The sequence below is a fragment of the Balaenoptera borealis genome, assembly GCF_965194805.1.
Source record: "Balaenoptera borealis genome assembly, chromosome: 5".
NCBI lineage: Eukaryota > Metazoa > Chordata > Mammalia > Artiodactyla > Balaenopteridae > Balaenoptera > Balaenoptera borealis.
In genome coordinates, this window is record NC_138862.1 from 39,285,828 (window position 1) to 39,308,229 (window position 22,402).

Genomic DNA, 22,402 nt, shown 5'->3' on the forward strand with positions numbered 1-22,402 from the left:
ATATTGGGGTCCAATTACTCAGTCCAACATATTGTACCATTCCTGTGATTGTTTATTTCTGCTGGTATTTAAGGAAGTCTTCACTTTTCTCTTTGGAGATAAGAGGAGTAATCAGTATAGGCAGAAACAAATCTACTTCTGGAGGTAACAGACATATTATCACAGGGTTGGGAAGGAGGCCATTTTCAGAGATACTCCGGCCCTTCAACTATTGATAATGTTAGGAATGGCTAGAAAGCTTCTTTGGTAACACACCTGCTTTCAAACGACGCTTACTGTCATTATGGTGACGATAAGACTTACTGAAGTGGTTTGGCTGCTAGTGGATACCAGCAATGGGGCTCAAGTAGGAAGGGAGGGCAGAGATGACATCTCCAGGTGACAAGTCCTTGACCTGGTTTATTAGGAATAGAAAGACCCTTTTCGGAATTCATAAATTTAACGTAATCCTACTTACATTTACAGGATCACAATAGCTTTAGACTATAGGAGTGTAAGAATAGAATCAGGAAGACCAGTCAGGAGGCTACTGCACTATCCACTTGAAAGAATGTGGTGTCATGAGTCAGAAGGGTTGCCATGGAGATGGAGTCAAATGCATAGATTTAGGGTTAATTTAAAGGTATACTTAGCTGATGGATCACAGTGTGATATAAGGGAAAGAGAGGGGGCAAAGGTGACTCCAAATTTTTTTTTTAATCTGAGCAATGGGTGAATGGAAGAATTGTATGTGGGATTTTAGACGATCGGAGGAGACGTAGATTGAGGGAAAGAAAACAAATATTTGATTTCCGATACGTCAAGTTTGAGATGCTAATTAGATATCCAGGAGGAGATGTGAGCAGGTAGAAATATGAACGTGGTATCCGGGTGATAGGTAGAGACCAGAGTGACATTTGAGTGCCATCAGTAGGAAGATATTTAAAGTCATGAGCCTGTATAACAACAGAAGTGAGTATAGATAATGAGGGCGGTTCCAGGATAAGCCTCCTGGCATAGAGAAAGTTTGTGGTAAATACTTTACCCTGTGTGTCAAAACCCTGCCATGAAAGTCTCTGCCACAACCATGAAGACTGATTTCTACATTTCCCTAGTGCCAGGCTGATGGTCCTATTCCTCCTATCCCCTAACTATCAAAGATGGGTCTTCTTTTTCTTAACTGAATAAAATTCTATTCGACAGGCTGTTCAAAGCTTTCTTTAAAAATCAGCCAGCTTTTGCTCAGGTAAAGCCTCATAAGCAGAAGTCAACTGTTCATTGGTTTAAAGACTTGGGAGTCCAGCCATGTGCCTACTGAGACCCATGTTGAACAAATTCACCCACCTCCAGACAGTTGATGTCTCTTCTACACAATGAAATGGGATAGGAACTGCTTGATGTTATTTTCTTGTTCCCAGCTCTTCCTGATAAGGTTGGGGAGGAATGGGGACCTGAGAAACACTGTGTCTTCCATCACATCTTGATGTGTGCAGAAATAATGCATATCATATGAGTGGTGTAGGGGAAGGAAAGTAATGTTCCTTCTACCCTTCTGAGTTCATGGCTGAGACCCCTATAAAAAAATGATTAGTAAAAGAGAAATAAACAGAAGTTTAACATGTATACCACATGTATACATGAAAGATACCAGGGAAAACTGAGTAACTCTTAGAGGTGGTTTAGAATTTAGGACTAAATGCCATATTAATAGGAAAATACTTTTTTTTTTTTTCTCAATTTTTTTTTTTCAATTACACTATACTAGGTGTGCTTTATTTATTTATTAATGGCTGTGTTGGATCCTCGTTTCTGCGCAAGGGCTCTCTCCAGTTGTGGCAAGCGGGGGCCACTCTTCATCACGGTGCGCGGGCCTCTCACTATCGCGGCTTCTGCCGTTGCGGAGCACAAGCTTCAGACGCGCAGGCTCAGTAGTTGTGGCTCACGGGCCCATTTTCTCCCTGGCATGTGGGATCCCCCCAGACCAGGACCCGAACCCGTGTCTCCTGCATTGGCAGGCAGACTCTCAACCACTGCGCCACCAGGGAAGCCCCAGGAAAATACTTTTTAAAGGTAGAATCAATGACTTTTAGGAAAGATGAATGGGGCTTTAGAAGAAAAGATGGAAGATACGACCGTTTGTGACAAAGTTTGTCTGGATGTAGTATAGTTTTCTCTCCTGTGATAAGAGTATATCTTCCCTGGTCAATGAAACTCCCAGAGAGGGGATTTATGACAACTGAGTTCCTTTTGGAGGATATATCTTTTGGCAGATAAGGGGAATTTAGAGAAAGCTTCTCCCTGCATTTGTTGTTTATCAGGTGCCTACAGCTCAAAGAAATCAATATACCAAAGCTGCATATTTTGGGGTGGCATGTCCTGCTACTCTTTAGTGGTTATCAGAGTTACCCCCTTATCTGCAGCCTCTGAATGGCTTTACCTGTGTGCCCCATAGAGGAACATAGAAAGCCTTCTGTAAGCATCAAGTTTGGTGCTAACACCTACCTAGTGTGCTGTACTGTAGCTGTTTGGCCTTCAGCGTCTATTCTCCCAAAGGAATGTGTTCTGAACATCTGATCATGAAACAAGGATTCTTTGCTTCAAGACTTTTGACATGCTCCTATTGCAGGGTATATTTTGTGGTCCTGCACTTATGTTGTTCTAAGGACTGGGATTCCCAGTAAATTTTTCTGGTTCTCAATTGCTATATAGCAAAAATCCAGTTGTTTAAAATAATAATTTTATTAAATCCTGCAAATAAGTGGTTAAGGAATCTGGAAAGTCTTGGCTAGGTGATTCTTTTGCTCCACGTGGCATCAATAGGTGTCACAGGGTTAACCTGGAGAGTTACAGGTAACAGAGAGGTCCTGAACAAGGGTTAACCTGAAGAGTTACAGGTAACAGAGAAGTCCTGAACAATCATCACTAGAACTGATTTTAGTGATGAAGATTCTGGACTTTGAGCTGATGATATAACGGGATGAGACTTCCGAGGACCTTGAGAGAGTATTTTAGAGGGACATAAATCGTTAGAGGCCAGAGGATAGACTATGGTAGGGAATCATTTAATATCACTTCCGATGATTCCTGCATCTTAGTATTCCTGCCCTGTGTAATCTCTCTTTGAGTATGGGCTGGATCTAATGGTTTGTTTATAAAAGATAGAATAAGGCAAAAATTATGGAATGCCACTTCCACAAATAGGTTTTCAAAGACGATGACTTCTGTCCTTCTAGTAGACTCTCTGTTGCCTTCTCAGCATGTGTGTTTTTATGAAGCAAGCCGCCTGGCTGGGGAAGCCCATGTGGCAAGGAACTGAGGGCAGCCTATGGCCAATAGTCAGTGAGTAACTGAGCCTGTCAGTTTCTTCACAACCTTCCAGGAATCGAATCCTGCCATCAGTCACATGATCTTGGAAGCAAAACTTTACCCAGTTGAGATTTGACATGACGAAAGCTCAGTGGGCATCTTGTTATAGCCTGTGAGAGACCCTGAAGTAGAGGTCCAGGATAAGTTGTATAAGATTCGAGACCCACAACCACTAAGAGATAACAAAATGTGTGTGCTGTTCTAAGTTTCTAATACTTCAGGTAACTTATCTATTGTCATGTATCAATAGATAAATAATGCAGAACCTTTGCTGTATTCTATTTTTGCTTCTCTCTGATTGTTAGCTTGATGTGTATTATGATGACTTTCTCTGCAAGGTGGGGACATGACCTTTAATTACTTTTAAGTTTTATGTCTCAGAGCTTTTGCCATCAGAGAAGAACTGACTCTCTCTCTCTCTGACTAGTGAGAAAAAGAATTTGGGTATGTAAACCAAATCATATCATTGACCCTCTTAAACCCCTCACTCCCAGTGGCTTCCCATTACATTGAAAATTAAAAAAAAAAAATTTTTTTTTTCCACAGACAGGGACCTTACATGAAAGGCATATTTCTTCTCTTACCCCCCACTTCATCTTTTTTATTGTTTTCCCCCACCCCACAAACTCTCCCCTGATTATTTTCTTCTGTCCCCCCTTGTCCTTCTGTCCTCAAACATGCACACTCACTCAGACCTCTTCCACGCCCCTGGCCATCAGAACTTCTACATCCTTGCCTCGATTGTTCTTCTCTTTTCTCTTTGTTCTCCTGGATCTTTCCATCCTTCTAGTCTCACCAAAAACATTGCCTCCTTAAAGAGCTGTCTTCTTATTCAAGCTAAAGTAGTACCCAACTCCAAGACAACCTGTACACATTTTCATTTAATTTTCTAATATTTAATTGCTATCTGAAATCATCTTATTTATATACATATTTATTACTTGTTTTCCTCCTATTAGGCTGTCAGTTCCATGAACTTATAGGGACCTTGTCTTCTCTATTTCATTGCTATAAGTTCAGGATTTGTTAAATGCATAATTAATGAGTGAATGAATGAATGAACTGTAAGAATATTGGCCTTGGTGATATTATACTTACAACTCAGAGCATGATTTCTTTCTTGCAGAGGATGAGGCCGTTTGAGAGGCCACTATAAGATCGGTGGTGGCCTGTCATAGAGATATGTTAAAGGGAACTTTATAGAGAGAGCTATTGTCTGAAGTACATCCTCTATGGGGCTTATAGGAATTCTCTTTGTGTTGGGTACCATTTCTTTTAAGTAATACTAAAGAAATACCAACTTGAACATCATTTTGCAATTCATTTCTGAGGAAGATCATGAGTTTACTTTAGGGCATGTGAGAGTCAAAGGGCCTTCAAGACATTTTCACATATACAACAAATAATGGTCAGATATTGTTTCTCATACACAGAAAAATGGTTTGAGATAATGATAAATGTTTGTATGTTTTGTGTTGGGAATGGAACTTAAGCCGTGGAATGGGTGAGATGTCCTAAGGAGTGTTGGGAATGCAAAAATAGATTAGGGCCAAAATCTGATGCACTCTATTATTTAAAGGTCTGGAGGAGGGATAGTCGTCAACAAAGGAGACTGAAGAGAGGCCAGAAACATTAGAGGAAAGTCATAAATAGAAGCTAGGGGAAATAATATTTTAAGAAGCAAGTAGCAGCAAGATATATCCAAAGTTAGGAAGCCAGATAAAGTGAGAAGAAATTGACCATTCACTTTAAAGTCATAATCATTGTTAATGAAAGAAATTCCTGTGAAATGGGGGCTAAAGCCAGACTGAAGTGAATTGAAGGGAGAATGGAAAAGTTAGGACTAAAATTTTACATGTAAAGAAAAATTGAGCAAAGCAGAGATCAATGTGTTGGTGGTGACAAGGTTATTGGCATGATTCCTATAAATGTTCTGCATCCCTCCTTCAGGAGAAAGTCTGGCCATTTTATTTAAGCTCCATATGGTGGAAGCAAATTCAGCCTTGGATGTATATTTTCATCTGAATTCTTTTCTTTGGTTGAATTTATTGGTCTTTGTTTCCCAACATCTGTTTCCTCTTTTTTATTTTTTAATAATAGACCGAGTAATGGAAATCATCCAGGAACTGACACTGAATTGAAATAAACCTGGAAATAAGACTCCGAACTCAGTTTTAATATGATCTAAATGTGTCCCTTTGAAGAAGTTACTTACCTGTAAAATAAGCAGGTTTTACAAACTCTCTTAACATCCTTAAATTTCCCCAATTCCATGTGAATATTTGAAGACGGCATTTTACTTACAGCCACTGTGAGTAATTTGCATTTTTAGTTGTGAAATATGGGCATAGATAAACAATTATCCAACCTTCCAGCAAGCTTTTTAATTTAATTATTAGAAATCTATTCACATTATTTGTCTTCAACAGAAAAATAATTAACAGATGTTATATTTTCCACATAGATTTTAATTTTCTGCAAATAAGTTGACATTCTGTCTAGGTAAACATCATAGGTGTATCAAAATGAATTAATTCAAATAAAACCACATGAGAACATATTTCTTTTTAATTAAATAATATATATATTTAATATTTTATTTTATTGTGTATAAACCTCTAACTTCCTATATCTAGAATACTATAAAAAAATGCCATTTTAGTTTTCACATAAAAATTTAACTACAAAGTTAACCATATGTTCAATTAAAGAATTTATCCCTAATTATGACTTTCATAACAAAAATTATTTTCCCCTGTGAGGAACAGAGACTTTTGTGAAAATACAGTTTAAATTTTTTTTGGCAAACTGCAATTTGAATTTTCCATCAGCATTTCAAAAATAAGTTTGTCAGTATGAGAAAAGGAAGACAATGCAGCCGTCTACTTTTCCTGACAACTGCTGTGTTTCCCAAATGATGATTTTGGCATTTGTGCTTTGCTATAGCAAAGAAAAGAAATAAAACTAAGGTTCAGATAAGGTCCAATTCTATGATATCTGTAACTTCTAAATGACCAACATAAGGCCAAAACGTCTACATTAATATTTTGGCACCTTACTCATAGTTTCCCCCTTAGACTCGATGATGCCATGTAGATGGTACATTTTAGAATCAATTATTTTTATCACATTTATGAAGACAGAGAAATTTACTCCTATGAATTATGAAGGAAATATTTAGGTGCATTAAAAAACAAAAATCAAGAAACCTTGCTTTCAGAGTAAACCTAGATGATATCATCTCTATGGCAACTTAAACAAATCACTGTTTATATACTAGTGCCATAGCAGGCTTATTATAATTCAATAATTTATTATGATAAATGTAAAATGTACCTTTTAAAATATACCCTTTAAAATGTGAATATCTAACTTCACTGATGCAGAAGTAAAAGCTTACATAATTTTAATAATTTTATTTGGGCCACACAGTTTTCTCGGAGCACGGCCAGGATCAATAGCAAATCTGACTCTTCACTTGGCCCTATCATGTATTACATATCAAGACCAATTGCCCATCAGAAGCTCATGTCATTTTTCAAAATACAAATGTCAGGCCACCCGTATCCTGCATTCTATTTCAGTAGGTCTGAGGAATGACAAGCTCATCTCTGATTGTGATGTGTAGATGGCTTGGGGAATGACTGTTTAATACTCAAAACTTGCCTTATCTGGTCACTGTAGGTCACAGAGTGTTAATGTTGCCCAATGGAATAGATATTTGTTTAGAAGAGTTGTATACAGATGAGGGTCGGTAACATCCTTAGGACATGTTATACATGGCATGGAATTCTCATATCATCACTTGGGAATCAATACGTTCCTGTTCCTGCAGCTTTTACTCAGAGCACAAGTTGCTGCTAAGGAGTCGAAACCTCAATAGAAAACCTTAGTGTGTCATAAGATATATTTTACGTGTGTGTATATGTGTGTGTGTGTGTGTGTTTACTTTTTCTGAATACCAATGTGTCTACTAAGAAAATCATTTAACATGTCAGGCTCATCTTTTCCTATCAGCCAAAAACTGCAGATATTCAAACTAGAAGGTATAAATTTTCTTTTTACATTGTCTTTTTTTCTCTATATAACTAAAGACTCAATACTAGTTCTGGTCCAGTATTTTATATTCTCCCAGATTCTGGGTAGAAAAATATCAGGCATAAAGATGCAGCATTTGTTCTACAGAATGGTTAATAGTATTTTAACTAACAATAATAAATTCCTCTTTCCTCTCCTCCCTTCTCCTCTCTCTATACAGTACTGTTTTTATTTAAGAGCACAATTTTAAAGTCAGAGAAATGTAGCTTTGGGTCCTGTGTCTGCTAGTTTCTAGTCGGATACTTTACTCAAGTTACTTTGATTCTCTAAAATCTTCATTTCCTAATCTTTAAAATTATAATAACGTTTACTTCATTCATTATAGTAAGCATTAAATATGAGAAAGCATGTGAAACTATTAACATAGAGCCCAAGACATATGCCTGTTTATAACCAATATTAACTTATCAATAAGATTTCATTATTGTATGAATCAATAAGATAACTGAAGAAAATGAATAGTGCTATGGACTGAATATCTGTGTCCCCCCAAATTCCTATGATGAAACCCTGATCCCAAATATGATTGCATTTGGAAGTGGAACTTTTTAGGGGGCAATTAGTTCATGAGAGTGGAGCACTTATGAATGGAATTAGTGCCTTATTAGAAGAGACACAAAGAGATGATCTTTCTCCACCATCCGAGGACACACCAAGATCTGTGAGAAATAAGTTTCTGTCATTTAAGCCACCCTGCCCATGGAATTCTGTTATAGCAATCCCAACGGACTAAGACAGATATATTCGAATAATATTGGGAATCTCACAGAAATAAAGAAAAATCTTGGAAAACAAGCATAGGAATCATGGGATCCATGAATCTCCCTGATGTTTTCCAGGAGTTTTAAAACAGCCTCTTTTCAGTGTTTCATCTGCCTTTTGTTCATTTGTTGTTCTTAAGATTCTAATTTCTGGAAGGGAGAGTGTGAGTGGTCCACCTGGGTCAGGTGCACTCTGCAAGGGATGAGGGGAGGAACATGCAGAGTGATAGATCTCTGATAGACATTTCCATGAAGAACACAGGGACTGTGAGAATTGTTCCACAAAGGAAAAGAGGGATACTGATTTTTAAAGAAAAGGGATGAGAGACAATGGTTGGAAAGTATCTACTATATTCATCTCTGGTGTGTTTAAAATATAAAGAGACAGTCACACACAGAAATACTTTTTTTCATAGATACAATTTTAAAATGTCCCCACTTTACATAATTGTACATTGTTCATGCATGCATGTGCTTGCGCACACACACATGCTTTACCCTATTTCTACAGCGTGATAGCCTGAATACCAATGACAAGTACATGGCCTTGAGTGATGCCCCTCTCTCCTGTGAAATGTCATAATATGATGTGATAGTCTATAAACTATGAACATAAAGGTAAGTTTATCTACCTCTAACACACTTTATATGTATTAGTAGGAGATAGATCAGTGGAAAGTTAAGACTATCAAGATATATGATTAAACATGTATTTGGGATATGAAGTGAGAGTATAATTCTTTTCTGGTATGCAAATAAAACCCAAGTTGTAGTTGATTTTCTTCATATAGTACAGATCATGGGTCAAAACATCCATTAAACCACCCTCTGGTGTAAGACTCCTCCAGAGGCTGGACGAAGCAAACAAGCAACCAACAAATTTCATTTCCCAGATAATCTTATGACCAGGTTTTTGGACATGTTTTAATTTTCACCAATCCCTACATTTGTGTGAATTGCCAAGTATAAGATTTGGAATTTTAGTTGAGGTGCAGTATGTCTTTCTTCTGCTTCTTCTGTATATGCTGCCTACCCCAGTCATGGAGATACTGTATTTTAAGGTGTCAGCCTTCAAGGATGAGGCTTGTGTGTTCATTGATTAATTACCCGTGCAGATTAAGCAATAGACATGGCTAGAGGACAAACAGTTGCAGAGATGGTAGGGGTTTCTGATATTCTAAACTGAAGTGAAGGCACCTATGTCCCCAAAGATAACCATCCCAAATGCTGTTTCTTGATTTCCCTGCCTTACTAATTGTGGCAGAGAAAGCAGCTCTCTGGATCAGATCTATAGTATTGTTGCTAATCTTTCACTGGTGGAGTGAACCAAACGTCCTTTCCTGAGTAATTTAAAGCCTTGACGATCTTTCCTGTTTTGTTTTGCAGTAATGTAACCATAATTTTGGACATTGTTCAGAAAAGAAATTGTCTCAATCACCTGAACTCTAACTGTACTTTTCTGGGCTCCTATTTTATAGTGATTTTATTATTGTCCTTTATTACTGTTTTATTACTATGAAATAGTCTATCAGATACTGAAACATTCTTTTTTCTTATGTTTAGTGGCATGAACAACCCTCAGTCACCAACTCTTAGATTCCAAATTAGTGGAAATATTGTTGGGTCCCCTAGTAGAAAGTATCCCTTGGGTGAAAAAATCGGGATGTCCATAGCACCTGACCTCTTGGTGAAAAAATTAAAAATATTGTGAAGGTATATACTTGGGTACAAACATGAAGTCACTGACAACTCCAACCATTGGTTCTAGGACTCATGCATTTTACCTGTAGGAGAAACTGCAACATTAATTGGCATGTGATTCTAATCAAATCCTACAATTCAGTATGTCATTGCATTATTCAGTAAAACCGTTTCTGGGTGGTAAAGTAGATAGTGTTAGAGAATCCCAAAGGCATCAGCCTGTTGCCCTACTTTTGCTGTTAAATAACCTCTATGAGTGAGTCAGTACTATGTAAGATTGTGTATGATGGATAGTATTTGATGCATGTGGCAAATCTATTTGTAGAAGTGCTGGCAGTTATTTGAATGGAGGGGAGGCAGATCCATCTCCACAATAAAGTCTATTCAAGGGAAGAAAAACCAACTAACTTTTAATATAAAAGGAGCTCTGTATAATAACTTGCTTCCAGGTTGGTTTCTTGAAGACATCATGTCAAATGGGAACCAAAAGTTTGATTTATTTGTTGTTAGTTTGTTTATTTTCATTGCCGGAAACATACAATCTAGATCAGAGTAGTCAAGTCAGTCTTTGTGAGTAGAAATCCAGTGACAGCCTCTATTTCTGCCAACTTGGGCATTTTTATGAGTTCATAAAATGTCCGAAGATCATCCATGCACTGGGCTGGATAGCAAGGGTACTGATTTTTCATTCACAGAGTAGATCATTGTATCTACTTGATTGCTAAGAGCCTCTAATATAGAGGGAATTTTCTGATGGGCTTTTACAAGGAACACGAACATCCTTATTGTCTGTGCTCATTCTGAAGGGATCCGTTTCATATCCGCCCCATCCTCTGGTGGGCAAAATGAGGTCCAATACAGTAATAACTTATTTATACTCTGTTTTTGCTTATCTGACTATTTCAGATAAATCAAATACCTTGGTTTATACTTACTTTATATAAATATAATTTCTGGTAGGTTAAATTTTTTTATTTTCTCAAAATAATACAATATAAATTGTGATTCTTTTAGCTTACACCTTTTTTTTTTTTTTGTAAATCTTTCATATACAGTTCTGGAGTTTGCTGTTTTACACTCAATATCCATATCCAAGATGTTTAGGAGATTGAGCATCTGAAATTGGTAGGTAGCTTGGATCTCTCAGAGTATGAATTGGGCCACATATATTTTTGAGGTTTTTTCTGACCTGAAACTTAAACACATAGGAATCATTAACTGGAATTCTAACTCGGTGCGTGAGGGTGAGATTTCACCATCTCACCCACTTATGCCTCATTCACTTCCATGGAGTGATAACATCCTTCCTGATAACTTCTTTTATATTATTCATAGTTGTACTAAGTTTCCTAATGAGAGATTTCCTTTGCAAACCAGACAGTAATTTTAGGGAGGAAAAATAAGATAAACTACTCTACTGAAATTTTTCTCGTAGGTTTAAAAAAAAAATTACACACAAAACTCACAAAAACACAAAACAAATGTATACTCACTGTGATATATGGTTAAAAAATTAACACAGGTCCCATTTGTTTGTGTTCTTATTTCTATTTCTCTGGGAGCTGGGTCAAAAAGAATCTTGCTGTGATGTATGTCATAGAGTGTTCTGCCTATGTTTTCCTCTAAGAGTTTGATAGTGTCTGCCCTTACACTTAGGTCTTTAATCCATTTTGAGTTTATTTTTGTGCATGGTGTCAGGGAGTGTTCTAATTTCATACTTTTACATGTACCTGTCCAATTTTCCCAGCACCACTTATTGAAGAGGCTGTCTTTTCTCCACTGTATATGCTTGCCTCCTTTATCAAAGATAAGGTGACCATATGTGCGTGGGTTTATCTCTGGGCTTTCTATCCTGTTCCATTGATCTATATTTCTGTTTTTGTGCCAGTACCAAACTGTCTTGATTACTGAAGCTTTGTAATATAGTCTGAAGTCAGGGAGCCTGATTCCCCCAGCTCCATTTTTCGTTCTCAAGATTGCTTTGGCTATTCGGGGTCTTTTGTGTTTCCATACAAATTGTGAAATTTTTTGTTCTAGTTCTGTGAAAAATGCCAGTGGTAGTTTGATAGGGATTGCATTGAATCTGTAGATTGCTTTGGGTAGTAGAGTCATTTTCACAATGTTGATTCTTCCAATCCAGGAACATGGTATATCTCTCCATCTATTTGTATCATCTTTAATTTCTTTCATCAGTGTCTTATAATTTTCTGCATACAGGTCTTTTGTCTCCTTAGGTAAGTTTATTCCTAGATATTTTATTCTTTTTGTTGCAATGGTAAACGGGAGTGTTTTCTTAATTTCACTTTCAGATTTTTCGTCATTAGTGTATAGAAATGCAAGAGATTTCTGTGCATTAATTTTGTATCCTGCTACTTTACCAAATTCATTGATTAGCTCTAGAAGTTTTCTGGTAGCATCTTTAGGATTCTCTATGTATAGTATCATGTCATCTGCAAATAGTGACAGCTTTACTTCTTCTTTTCCGATTTGGATTCCTTTTATTTCTTTGTCTTCTCTGATTGCTGTGGCTAACACTTCCAAAACTATGTTGAATAATAGTGGTGAGAGTGGGCAACCTTGTCTTGTTCCTGATCTTAGTGGAAATGGTTTCAGTTTTTCACCATTGAGGACAATGTTGGCTGTGGGTTTGTCATATATGGCCTTTATTATGTTGAGGAAAGTTCCCTCTATGCCTACTTTCTGCAGGGCTTTTATCATAAATGGGTGTTGAATTTTGTCGAAAGCTTTCTCTGCATCTATTGAGATGATCATATGGTTTTTCTCCTTCAATTTGTTAATATGGTGTATCACATTGATTGATTTACGTATGTTGAAGAATCCTTGCATTCCTGGGATAAACCCCACTTGATCATGGTGTATGATCCTTTTAATGTGCTGTTGGATTCTGTTTGCTAGTATTTTGTTGAGGATTTTTGCATCTATGTTCATCAGTGATATTGGCCTGTAGTTTTGAAACTTAAAAGCTTTTGCACAGCAAAGGAAACCATAAACAAGACCAAAAGACAACCCTCAGAATGGGAGAAAATATTTGCAAATGAAGCAACTGACAAAGGATTAATCTCCAAGATTTACAAGCAGCTCATGCAGCTCAATAACAAAAAAACGAACAACCCAATCCAAAAATGGGCAGAAGACCTAAATAGACATTTCTCCAAAGAAGATATACAGATGGCCTACAGACACATGAAAGAATGCTCAACATCATTAATCATTAGAGAAATGCAAATCAAAACTACAATGAGATATCATCTCACACCGGTCAGAATGGCCATCATCAAAAAATCTAGAAACAATAAATGCTGGAGAGGGTGTGGAGGAAAGGGAACTCTCTTGCACTGTTGGTGGGAATGTAAATTGATACAGCCACTATGGAGAACAGTATGGAGGTTCCTTAAAAATCTACAAATAGAACTACCATACGACCCAGCAATCCCACTACTGGGCATATACCCTGAGAAAACCATAGGTCAAAAAGAGTCATGTACCACAATGTTCATTGCAGCTCTATTTACAATAGCCAGGACATGGAAGCAACCTAAATGTCCATCGACAGATGAATGGATAAAGAAGATGTGGCACATATATACAATGGAATATTACTCAGCCATAAAAAGAAATGAAATGGAGGTATTTGTAATGAGGTGGATGGAGTTAGAGTCTGTCATACAGAATGAAGTAAGTCAGAAAGAGAAAAACAAATACAGTATGCTAACACATATATACGGAATCTAAGGAAAAAAAAAAAAAAGGCCATGAAGAACCTAGTGGCAAGACGGGAATAAAGACACAGACCTACTAGAGAATGGACTTGAGGATATGGGGAGGGGGTGGGGTGAGATGTGACAGGGTAAGAGAGTGTCATGGACATACATATACTACCAAATGTAAAATAGATAGCTAGTGGGAAGCAGCCGCATAGCACAGGGAGATCAGCTCCGTGCTTTGTGACCACCTAGATGGGTAGGATGGGGAGGGTGGGAGGGAGGGAGATGCAAGAGGGAAGAGAAATGGGAACATATTGTATATGTATAACTGATTCACTTTGTTATAAAGCAGAAGCTAACACACCATTGTAAGGCAATTATACTTCAATAAAGATGTTTAAAAAAAAAAAATTAACACAGTACAATAAGATCTATTTCAAGGCTTTATAGAATTGTAACACATTTTAATGAAATATCAATAAAATTGATGCTATAACTTTGAACCGATTTCTATTTCATTTGGAAAATGTGAAACAAATATGTAGTGTGAGATTTTTATGGATTTCATAACTCAGTTTGAGCATAGTCCACATTCTTGGTTCATACTAATTGCCAATTTAATATGGAATTTGTTTTATTTTAACTATAGTTGATTTACAATATTGTGTTAGTTTTAGGTATACAGCTTCAGACTCTCTTCCATTATAAGTTATTATATTGAATATAGTTCCCTGTGCTATACAGTAAATCCTTGTTGTTTATCTATTTTATGTATGGTAGCATGTATCTGTAATCCCATACTCCTAATTTATCCCTCTCCCTCCCCTTTTCCCTCTCCCCTTTGGTAACCGTAAGTTTGTTTTCTATGCCTGTGTATCTATTTCTATTTTGTAAATAAGTTCATTTGTATCTTTTTTTAGACTCCATATATAAGTGATATCATATAATATTTGTCTTTCTCTGCCTGATTTACTTCATTTAGTATGATAATCTCTAGGTCTGTCATTTTGCTGCAAGTGGCAATATTTCAATCTTTTTTTATGGCTCAATAATATTCTATTGTATATATGTATCACACTTCTTTATCCATTCATCTGTTGATGGACATTTAGGTTGCTTCCATGTATTGGCTATTGTAAAGAATGCTGCTATTAACATTGGTGTGCATGTATCTTTTCAAATTAGAGTTTTTGTCTTTTCTGGATACATGCCCAATTTGATATGGGATTTTAAATGTAGCATTTAGAGTCTTTCTTTATCCTTAAAGGTAAAAATCTGTTTATTTCCTATAGAAGACAACTTTTCTTGCTACCTAATCAGTGAAAGAAAGAACGTCTTATAAATCGATGTGTGTCTATCTCTTGAGGAAGCATTTCTGCAGGCTTCATAAGATCTTTAGTGGAAGAGGATTCTGTAACCATCATGTATAAATGTTTGTAGTTGAGGGTTGCATAACTTGAAGCATAACTTAAATCTCTTGAGGTCTTTGTCTGAAGCCAAACACTGTGACTTTGTTTTGCTCAGCCATTTGAAGTGCATTTTTTCAGTGGTCCAATGTGACCTTGATGGACAATAAAATAGTGTTTTATATCACTCCAATCAAGTCTCCTAGAGTTAACAGGGGAAGCGGAAGCCTAAAGATGAACACTAACTTGTCCAAACTTTGATCCTTCAGGCTTACTTTTCTCATTCTCTGCAACAATACAGACTTGGCTACTGTCTTACTTGATGGGTAGTCAGGTAATTTCCAACTAATAAAGTAGTGCTTGTCACCATAAATTAAATGGATAGAATGAGTTGTTAAAATACATCAAATAAAATACATGTAGTTCTTCTTATGAATGGTTTTAAGATTGAGGTTTAGCACACAGAAAACACTGTAGACTCTTCAACTTCTAATTGAGAGGACTTCTGATAGGGGACTGAGTAAATTCTGGACACACTCCCACCTCTACCAAGCTTCATAGCTTAAGCTTCCAATACATAACAGTAAAGATATATTATTGTCAGTGAAAAAACATAGATGAAAAGAGAGAAAAAAAGAGAAATCTTCAGGTACTTAAAGGGACTTCCTAGCTGTGGCAGTAAAGTGGAAGTTGAAGGTATATGACTTACTGAGGTACTAGGGCCGGTACAGACCTGAGAGCCTGGGGTGTTAATGTACTTGAGGGATTCAGAGTTGTAAATTTAAGCCCTGGTATGGCAGAGCTGTATCTGGTTTAACTTAATAAAGCCAGCAGCTTGGAAAGCAATGCATATTTGCTGAAACTTCCAACTGCTGGTTAAATTGTGCCTATGAGAAAAATTGGACCCGAGCTATGGCCATTTGAAAAAGTGAGTCCCAGTTTCACAATACCTGTTCAGCTGGGCTGAGATTCTTTTGGTCAGATAGGAAGGCTTCATAACTCATCCATGTGGAAGGAGTTTTTAGTGTTTTTTTAAGCTTTATTTCTATTTTTATTGTTTCTTTGTTTTAAACCAAAAGAGCACTGGTACACAATGTGAAGGGACTATCCTAGGAAAGAGTACCCCTCAGGGTACAATGAGAACACTGACCCACACTTAGTAGAGTAAGATGTGCATCTGCCCAGAAACCACCTTCTCAGAGGGGATTCTCCTGCCTGCTCTATACAGCAATGCAGAGCCGCCTCATCTCATTCTCTACCATCCACGATGTGTTATTTTTCTGCTTTGTCATTTATCTCCCCCTGACAAACAACACATTTGTATATTTGTTATCTCTCTTCCCTCATTAAAATACAAGCTTCATACATCAGTGTTATGGCTGGTCTTGTATGTTGCTATCTATTCAGAACCCAGAAACTGTGCCTGGCATCCAGTATGCATTCAATAAATATCTGTTGAAATTATTGAATGAAAGTTTGAGAATAATTATACAATAAATATGACAAGTATTGCCCACCTATATAAACATGAGTTTTAGAATTGTTTGAATCAAAGAACAAGATAAAAATACAAACACGATAATACTGAAAACTTGTAGCTCTCTCTGTTTTCCTATATGTGATCTATTGTATATTATTTGGTAACCAGAAAGTGGCAAGATTTGGAGGATAAGCACAAAAAGGAACTAGAAAATTACATAAATTAGATATAAAATGAAATTGGCTTTTTATTGGCCATTTTCAAGTATTAGTCATCAAGTATGTGTCCCCATATCACATTGAGAGCTGAGAATAGTCAAAAGAAGCACAGAAGATTTTCAGGGCAGTGAAAATACTTTGTATGACTTAATAATGTTGGATATGTGTCATTATACATTTGTCCAAACCATAAAAGGTACAACACAAGGAGTAAACCCTAAGGTAAACTATGGACTTTTGGTGATTATGATGTGTCGATGTAGGTTCATCCCTGGTTAAAAATGTACCATTCTGGTGAGTGATGTTGATAATGAGAGGCTATGTATATGTGGGGCTGGGGGTATGTGGGTAATCTCTGTACCGTCTTCTCATTTATTGTAAACTTAAAACTGCTCTAAAAAATAAAATGCTTTAAAAATTAAAAAAATAAAAGAAGCAAGTGAGAAGCTTTTGCTATGGAAAAAAAAAGATCTAGGTGCTAATATCCAAATATCACATCACAACTTGCTAAGCGCAGAACATGTATATCTATTGGTGATACCCCGTTTTGAAGTCAGCTCACCTGGTGATGGAATCCACATTTCAAATTAACTTATCTGGCACCTATCTGGGTAGCAGTCTACCAACCTCACCTCAGGGATGGATTAAAGCAGTATATGAAATAGCTCAAGATGGTAGAATATAGCAGGAAAATTTCAATATTTAAACAACCAAGATCTTTTCCTATTGGTATGTTATAATCTACAGCAGGAATCAAGAACATTAGCAGAAACAATATGGCATTAAAGCATATCAAAATACCAAGAGGAACACAGATGTATTAATTATCATTGTGGTCCGTGTCCACATTGTACTTGACTCTGTGAGAACACAAAGTGATTGATCAGGATGCCATGATGTCTTTCATCCCTGTCATAGGGCTGTCACTGTGTATTGCTCTGGTCGGATCATCTAAACTGTAGCCATTAAGAATATATCATCATCTTGTCAAAAGACAATTTACCAGCATCTACCTTTTCAATGAACGTATTTGCTCAGTTTAGATTTGAAAACAATACAATTAATCACAACAAATAGTTTTTATAGGCTTGCTCAAGATAAGCTCCTGGTAGGATTCAGGGTTTAAAAGAATTTTCTAGTTTTTCATTATAGAATTAATTTTTAATCACAATTTGTGGAGTATTTGAGTTAATATTCATATTATACCCATATTCACTATTGACTCAAAAAGTTCTTTTTAGTTATACTGACTTTTTATTTCCCCTCTTTTCTTTTGCTTAATTTTAAGATCTATTTGATGTAATTGTCCCTAATGGTGATTTCTACAGCTACATTTTCATCTAATAATCCTCTTCCTCTTCCTTCTTCATCACTTAGAAGCATTTTCATTATTAAAATGTGTAACCCACTTAGTTTTGCCAGTTATCCTTTTACATAACACTTACTTGGAATATCACCATTTTTATTAATTCAAATTAAGGATCACAATCAATTTATCATGAATTGTCTTCATACAAAATGTTATGAAACACTGAAACACAGTGGGGGGCGGGGGGTGAAAGTATTGTCTCTCAGAAATTTCTCTGTTTTCCATGAATTCTGAACCTAGAGTTTCATACTCTAAAATAGTGAGTCTCAGAGTGTGATCCAAGGTTAACAGCACCAGAATCATCCAGTGAACTTGCTGACAGTGTCATATCTGGGGTCTCATTATTGGCCTACTGATTTGGAATCTCTGGGTATGGAACCTACAGCGATTTTAATGCACACTGTAGTTTGAGAACCTGTGATTCCAAGAGCTCTAAAAACTTCACACATAGAGGAATAAATGAGAAGAGAATGATCATTTGAAGTATGATTTGAATTTTTTGGTTTTTAGAGATCTCTATAGAAGAAAAATTGAGTAATGAGGTATATTTCACAGCCTGGCATAACAGGATACTAATTCAAGCCCCAAATGGGTATGCAGATACCACCCAATGCAAGCTGAAATTCAACAGGTCTTATGACAAGGAGACTCTTAGTTTAAGGTAAATAGATCATAATTCGTTCAGTAAAGGAGCTGAATATTGTGTGTTCTATGTGCCTGGCATAATAGAGATGCATTAGGATTTATGATACCTCTAGATATTACAAGTAGTATCACTAAGAACAGGAAGCATTGTTAAATCACAGGTGGTAATTAATGATCAGTAGATATTTGCTCAGTAAAGAAATATTTCAAAATATATGTCTCACACAAAAAAACCCTTAAATATGTATGAAGACTAATCTTTCATAGATGAAACATAAAGTTTGTAGTAAAGTTTAGAGCTTTTAAATTTTACACATTTCATTGATTAGATATTCCCCAAATATTTTTGAAAGGTGGTGTGGTGGAATTGAAAACATCCAAAGGTGGCATTGAAGATGGAAGGGACATTATTATTCACTCATGACTAAAGGAATCCCACAAACTATGATAACTGAAAGAGGCTTTGAAATATGTCTTGGGAGTTTAGCTTTCTCCTAGGGAAATTAATGCCTTATTTGTTCACATAGAGCTGTGGGGCATAGAATCTAGTCTTATTAATTGTAACATTATTTATTAAATGCATGTGTTTTCATAGACATTATGTGATAGAGGTGGTGAAATGTATAGTTTATCTTAGCTACATAGGGTTTTCAGAATGTCGAGAAAGATTATTCTGAGGATGTGGCTATGGTCATAGCCAAACCAAATACATGGAAAGTATGGGGACAAACTGTAGATGTATATATTTATTTCTTGAAAGCCCTCAAATGTTCAATTTAAAATACTTACAGCTGAAACACTGAAAGCTAAATTCCATGAATGAGGTTCAGGTTTTTTTAAAAAAAGAAAGAAATAATATGGTGCTGCCTCAAAAATCTGACTTTTTAGGAAACTCAGGAAGCAAGTTTTCTGTCTCTGTGCCTAAAATCAGCACATAACATTGACAGTGCCAAAAACTAAGGAAAGCCGTCATCTTCCTCCTAGCCAAATCTTCCACCTGATTTTTCTTTTCCTTTTAATATCTATTTGCAGTTTATAAGTAGCAAGAACTATATTTAGGCAAAATTTTGAATCAGCTTCAGCATTGAGCTCAGTAAATTAATTACTATGTAAATAAATCAAAGACAAGAAAAAGGGAAATGTATAAGATTTGAAAAATTACTTCATTCTCCAACTTTATTGAGTGTCTACTGTGTACCAGGTACTAAACTAAGCATTGGGGTAAAGAAATAAAAGACACAATCCCTGCAACCAATGATCACCATCTAATGATGACAATAGACAATTACAGCTAGGGGAATATCAGGGGAAACGTTGTAGAAGAAGAGACATTTCAGGTAAAATCCAAAGGACAAATAGAAACTAAGAAACGACAGTGAGGTAGTGCATTCCAGTGAGGATGACAGCATGTACATAGACAATTATGCATATAAATCATGACACATTTATGAGAATTAAGATTTGGATATACTCCCTCTGAGAATAGTCGTAGTAGCCACCAAGATGAACCAATACCATTAGAATTTTGTAAGTTCCTGGAAAAAATAAATTAATGCTAAGGAAATCTGATTGTACAGTCCATAGAGAAACATATTTTTACTATTTATTTTTTAATATTCAATAAATATTTACTAAAGTATTAAAATATTTAATAAATTAGAAGCCATGGTCAAGATTTTATTAACTAGATTGGTAAATTCTAAAATAGAGGAATCTGGCTCCTTGTACTACTACATTTATTTAGGATAAATATCTTATTTTTCATATTATACGTTTACCATATTCTGGGAGCTTTTTAAGAGGAAGAAAAATGGGAGAGCAAGGCATTATTTTAGCCTTTGTTTTAGTCTCTCTCTCTAGAGAGAGAGATCTAAATAGAATACTACTTGTGTAATATATGAATCAAATATCTTTTTGAACCTAAATAGATACATGTCTAATGAATAGAGTATGAAATGTTTCACAGACGTCTAAAATGTGTCATGCAGAGATAGGGAAAAGACTAAAGCAGCTACAAAAGAGAAAGTGAAAAATGAAAGTCTAGCCAAAGGTGGGAATCAGACCGTAGGTGAATACAGGAAATATATATGATCCTTGGAATTTGTAAATGTTTGTAAGGGCATTGGATGTAGGGTGGTTAACTTCAGAGTTACATTATAAGAAAATGTGTGTAACCTTGCTATTTAATAATCTTAGCCTTGCAGACCTGAAACAAATTATTTTATGATATATATTATATAAATAAAACATTTTATAGAAGATATCCATAACCATTTATATCAGATGTATATATGTTTATAATAAGCAACTAACAAATATACAACAAGGCTGATATTCTGCTACTCAAGACTTTAAGTTTACTCTCTCCCTTATTCTAAAAGCACCTTCCATAGCAATGAATTTCACTTGTGAAGACAATATTTAAATGATGGAGCTTGATGCTGTTCACAAGAATGGATGCTTGCATGATCTGAAAATATAATTAATCAATCTCATAGCTGGGTCGCCTTTGTATTGATGACCAGGAAGTACCTGAATATCCCCTATTTTGAGAACAAGTTTATAGGAATATGTCAAGAACACAGAAAGAAAATAAAAATAGCAGCTAAAGTATTGCTCTACATAATTTCAGCATTTGTTGTGACAGTAAATTCTATTCACTGTCTTGAATAACATTTCAAATGTCCCTTGTAACACCTGCATTCTTTTCACCAGCATTTAAAAATATTAAATTTATCTAAAAAACTATTCTGGGACTTCCCTGGCAGTCCAGTGGTTAAGACTCTGTCCTTCCACTGCAGGGGGCATGGGTTCTATCCCTGGTCGGGGAACTAAGAAGATCCCACATGCTGCACAGTGCAGCCAAAATAAATAAATAAATAAAATAAAATAAACAAAAAATAAAAATCTATTTGAGCCTTTTAATGTAACCTCTATTTCTGCCATTTTTTTCAAGTTAATATCAATACTTTATACTTAGTAAACGTATCCTTTCCTTATAATGATGTGGTTTATTTTCATTTAGCCTCTCAGACAGTTTCATAACCTGATTATGTTCTGTATGTTCTTTAAATACAATTTTGCTCCCTTTGCTCTGAAGAAGAAAGTGCTCTCATAAACTGTCCTCTGTTCTAAGATTTGAGTTTAAACGCAATTGCAAAGTGGATTAAAAGACCAAATAGCTAAAATTAACTTATTCTTCAGCATTCTGGATTTATCCTGAGTTAGAAACAAATTAAAACATGAGTGTAATGATGAAAGAAATTTCACTAAATTCATATAGTTGAGTATTTCTAAGTGAACTTTATGGAAATATTTTAAATGCTTATTTTTTTGGTTTTCTCTTATAAAGGAAAATATGTATTAATTTACATATTTAGCTATTAAATATGTATTTAATATGTATTACATATTTAGCTATTAAATGTGTTTAATATGCATTAATTTACATATTTGGCTATAAATATGTTTTGTCTTAATTTACATATTTAGCTATTCAAGGAACATGCAACCTTAAAAAAAATGCATGTGTTTTCATGTCTATGAAAAAATATATTGAAGGGTAAAAATCAGCTAAAAATTTAAAATCATACTCTTTATGTTTGAATGTATAATCCTTTCTTTATAGAATTACTTATTAGATGTATATGAAGA

General features: G+C 35.7%; 1 long non-coding RNA gene across 1 annotated transcript in view; it reads left to right on the forward strand.

Moving 5' to 3' along the window:
• LOC309628914 overlaps positions 1-22,150 on the forward strand; it is a 133,205-nt gene extending 111,055 nt beyond the window's left edge. The window contains exons 4-5 of the long non-coding RNA XR_014244778.1: positions 8,716-11,427; positions 14,051-22,150. This is a non-coding gene — a long non-coding RNA (uncharacterized lncRNA). The remainder of the gene's footprint in view (positions 1-8,715; positions 11,428-14,050) is intronic.
• The last annotated feature ends 252 nt before the right edge of the window (positions 22,151-22,402 follow it).